Genomic DNA, 4,994 nt, shown 5'->3' with positions numbered 1-4,994 from the left:
CTTTACCCCTGTCATTGTCTCCAGATAATTTACATCAACCATTAACAGCAAGAGTTAAAAGAGAGGTGAAAATTCCAAAACAAATTTACAATCAACCTGACTCTGGCAGCAGTGCTCTTGCTGAAGTGATGAGAAAGCAAAATGAGATGACTGAAATGTTAGTAAAACAGCAGAGATTATCTCTTCTTCCATCTATAGAGATTCCCGTTTTTGATGGTGATCCTATGAAATTTAGATCTTTTATCAATGCATTTGAGCAAGGAATAGAAAGTAAAACTGACAACATGCAGGACCGGCTTTATTATTTAGAACAATTTACAACTGGACAGCGCAGAAGCCTTGTGCAGAGTTGTATGCATATGGATCCACAAACCACTTACGAAGAAGCAAAAGGGCAGCTTGAATGGAACTTTGGAAACCGAGTTAAAATAACTTCTGCGTTTATGGATAAGGCTCTGAATTGGTCAGTTATAAAGCCAGATGATGCTTCAGCTTTACGGTCCTACACATTCTTCCTGAGAAGCTGTTTTAACACAATGGACGATGCCGGTTTTGTTGAAGAGCTGGAAAATTCAACCAATATGAGGGCTCTTGTGTCAAAATTGCCTTTCAGATTTCGTGATAAATGGCGAATGGTCGTTTGCAATATAAGAGAGAAGCACAATCGCAGAGCTAGATTCAAAGACCTACTGGAGTTCCTTGAAAAGCAAGTGAGGGCTGCACTAGATCCTGTCTTTGGTGAGACCCTGAACCCAAAAGAAAGGGTAACTGGGAAAGTGAAATTCTGGCCAGTCAAATTCTGAATCTGGAAATGCTCTTCAAACTCAGTGCTTGTTTTGTAAGAAAGACCATTCCATGGAGATGTGTCGTTCAAACAAAAACCCAATAAAGAAAAGATAGGGTTAGGGTTAGGGTTAGACTAATGGACTATGAAGAAAAGGGCACATGAGTAAGAGCTGCCCAAAACGTATGTCATGCCAGACTTGTCATAAGAATCACCCAACAGTTCTTCACATAGAGTCTAAAGAAATTCCCAGACTATCTTTGGGTCATATAAGTTCCCCGACCTATATGGTTTACATTACTCCACATGGCTGCAAAGTCATACTCCGGACTTTTCGCTACGTGAACCTGACTTGTGTGTGGTACAGATTCGCAGTCATCTGGACCACACACACATGACCAAACATCTCACCCCACAATTGACTAGGAGCAAGTAAAAGATCATGGCATGTCTAACTAATGCATAATACAGATATATGTCTATTTGGGCAAAACCTTGTATATATATAGAGCAAAATCCCGCATAGAAATAACTAGAAGTAGATTACATAATTGAATAACACGTTTCAAGTTTGCCCAACACAATATCAAGGCTTTTCACTAAAACAGTCATAAGAAAAATAAAAATGAACATTATTTCTTCATATAAAGTACACGGTTACATGATTATCTCTACATTTATATGTAAACATAGCACGATATAGAGGTAGATGACTATATTTTCACACTCTGGGATATTTTCCATACTATTCTTCAGTCAGAGGAGCCCAAATGCGTCTCCTTGGTAGCAAAGGGCGCTGTCTGACTCTAGCGGTAGTCGAGATCCTTATGCGTTCATTCGTGGCATCATCATTTTCTTCACAGTCCTTGTAAAAACTTACAATTATGGTTAGTCAAACTATAACATCACATCTTGTTTTTTTGTATGAAATGTTTTGTTCCTACGTTTGTTTGCCTTAGTTTTGTATCACTATACAAGTTTCAATCGTCATCATCTATCGACTCCGAGGCTGATGACGACAAGCTGGATGCAGAGCTTATCCTCCTCAGCAATGGATTTATGTTCACATTTACATCTCTTGCTGTAATCATAGGCATATTAGTGATCATGTTCACAGACCTCAGTATTAATGCTTTAAAGATGGGAAAACAACATCCCATAATTATGGCAACAATGACCAGTATGGTAACCAGTGGTCCAAGAATGCTTATCAACCAAGCACCTCTTGGATGTCCCCTAAAAAACCTTGCAACGTTGTCAAAAATGTCAGGGTCGAGAGCCACCTGATTCCCTCGCATCTTTGTTTGTTCTAGTAATGCTTTCTTGAATGTCTCTTATGTTGTCAATTGCCTTAGTCAAATTACCTAATCCTTCAGATTCTGATGGTAAATAGGTGCAACAAGAATCGCAACCCACAATCGTGCACACTCCTCCCTGAGCGGCAGTGATAGCATCTAGTGCTATGCGATTGTCTATGGTGAATTGTCGAATGAGTGCCATTTCAGTACCTGAGGCTTGGAAACCCATCAGTGAAGCATTCGCCACACGAGCAAGGTCATTTCGGGTCAATGCTATCAAATAGTGATTTGAATCCTGGAGTTCTGTATTCCAGAAGATAGTTTTGAACACTAGTTGGGTACGTGTGAATATCCGGAAATCCCTAGGTAAAGCCATGCATCTATTTGCTAGATCCACTGGATCCGTGTTCTTTAAATGAACATACCCCAATGTATCTGAAGTTTCCCTTTTGTGTCGTGTGTCTCGTATACGAGAAGGCATGAATTCAACAGGTTGGACTAGGTAGAGAAGTTCATTTAATGTACAAACTCCACATAGTCCCCTGAACAGTGGTGGAAGACTAGTCCAAATGTTTCTTCCACAGCACCAATGAAAACCTGGTATCGGAAGAGTTCCTATTTTGGAAATCTTAAATTCTTCACTTTGATATTCAAAAATAGTTATACACTGAGCTGATCGTAAGTATCCTACATCTATCGTTGACTTATCCTCTCTTGGTTGTCCCTTAACACATATATCAAACACAGAGGATGTATTTACTGAAGCTGAAACTTTGCTGGCTGCAATTGATAAGTCACTAGGCACTTGAAGCACATGTTTTTTGTAAAACATTGGACATGCCGTCACTGACGGAAGGTGTTCCGCCATGGAAAAGATTGTAGCCTTAACCTGACTTGCCTCACTGCCATTCGGTTGTCGCATAGAAATGCTGGAATAGACCACGTATTGCAACATCTTAAACAATGTTCCCTGTCTCATGGTCGCCATATTATTAGTCTTTCCTATGTAAATGTTGTTTGTCAAAATGAGTGGTCTCACTACAGGTCCATGGCTTGAGGATCTTGCATTCATATACTGAGCTTGCAAGACATATTGGTAAGCCAGGAGGCATAATGTTGGTAAGCCACGTTCACCCTTGAGTGGAACCGCCCAATAAGGAAACAGCTCCTGAGTTGACTGGGGGAAAAGTGAGCATGCATAGCATGAGTTCGGAGTCAATTTTCTAACCTTACGTTTTAATGCGTTATACCACAAATTTGAAGCAAACGGGTACGTCGCCTCAAGTGTCAAATCAGTGTCCTTGTAAATAACGTCTTCATCATTTTCACGTAAGCTAGAATTGGTGTCTACTGGTAATTGTATAGGCCATGTATCTGGAGCATAAGCTTTTCCTAATTCAGCATTATTTGGTATCCTATAAGGCGCACATGTGCCTTAATAATAATAATGCATTTTATTTGGAGGCGCCTTTCAGGTCACCCAAGGTCACCTTACAGAGAAGAAGTAAAAGCAAAAGCATGACATCAATCATTAAAAACAAAACAAACAACACATCAAGATAAAAAACAAGTGAAGTGCAGAGTGTCCAATTTATAGATAGTATGCCAGTTTGAAAAGGTGGGTTTTGAGTTGGGACTTGAATGTTGTGATGGAGTCTGACTGTCTTATGTGTGGGGGGAGAGAATTCCAGAGCTTGGGTGCTGAGCAGCTGAAGGCTCGGGCACCCATGGTGCTGAGGCGTGACGTGGGGATGGTTAGCAGTCCAGCAGAGGTTGAGCGAAGGGAGCGGGAGGGAGTGTATTCATGGAGGAGGTCACGGAGGTAAGTGGGGGCTAGATTGTGGAGGGATTTGTAGGTGAGGAGAAGGTTTTTGTACTGGATGCGGTAATGTACCGGGAGCCAGTGAAGTTGGATGAGGACAGGGGTGATGTGGTCAGATGATTTAGTGCGGGTGATGATCCGGGCGGCCGAGTTCTGAATGATCTGCAGTCTGTTGATGAGTTTGGTGGGGAGTCCGGTAAGGAGGGCATTACAGTAGTCGATGCGTGGTATGACAAGTGAATTGACCAGGATTTCAGTGCTGGATTGGGTCAGTGATGGAGTCTGGAGATGTTGCGGAGGTGGAAGAATGCAGTCCGGGTGATGTTCTGAATATGGGAAGTAAATGACAAGGTGTTGTCCAAGATGACGCCGAGGCTCTTGACTTGGTGGGAGAAGGGTACGGGGAATCCATCGATGATGATGGGTGGAGCTGGGGTGTGTTGTGATTTGGTGAGGGTGGATTTGGAGCCGATGAGCAGTGCCTCAGTTTTGTCGCCGTTAAGTTTCAGGAAGTTCCTGCTCATCCAGCTCCGGATGTCTTCCAGGCAGGTGATGAGGGAAGTGGGAGGGATGGCGGCAGTGGGTTTGGAGGAGATGTAGACCTGTGTGTCATCAGCGTAGCAGTGAAAATGGACCCCATGGTGACGGAGGAGTGTGCCCAGGGGGAGGAGGTAAATGGTGAACAGGAGTGGACCCAAGACTGACCCCTGGGGGACACCCAGTGAAACACCCGAACACCCAGACTTGTGGTTGCTTAGTTGAACGAATTGTTGGCGGTCAGTGAGGTATGATGTGAACCAGGACAGTGCAGCACCAGTGATCCCAATGCCAGCCAGGCGGTCCAGGAGCAGAGGGTGGGAGATGGTATCGAAAGCTGCGCTGAGATTGAGGAGGATGAGAATGGTGAGTAGTCCGGAGTCAGCTGCATGGAGGAGGTCGTTGGTGATTTTGACTAGGGCTGTTTCAGTGCTATGTTTTGGACGGAAGCCAGATTGGAAGGGGTCGTGGAGATTGTTTGTGTCAAGGTGGGACTGTAGTTGTGCGGCGACCGCCCTTTCAAGTGTTTTGGAGATGAAGGGGAGGTTGGAGA

Source organism: Argentina silus (assembly GCF_951799395.1).
Source record: "Argentina silus genome assembly, chromosome: Y".
Taxonomy (NCBI): Eukaryota; Metazoa; Chordata; class Actinopteri; order Argentiniformes; family Argentinidae; genus Argentina; species Argentina silus.
This window is presented reverse-complemented; position numbering follows the sequence as displayed.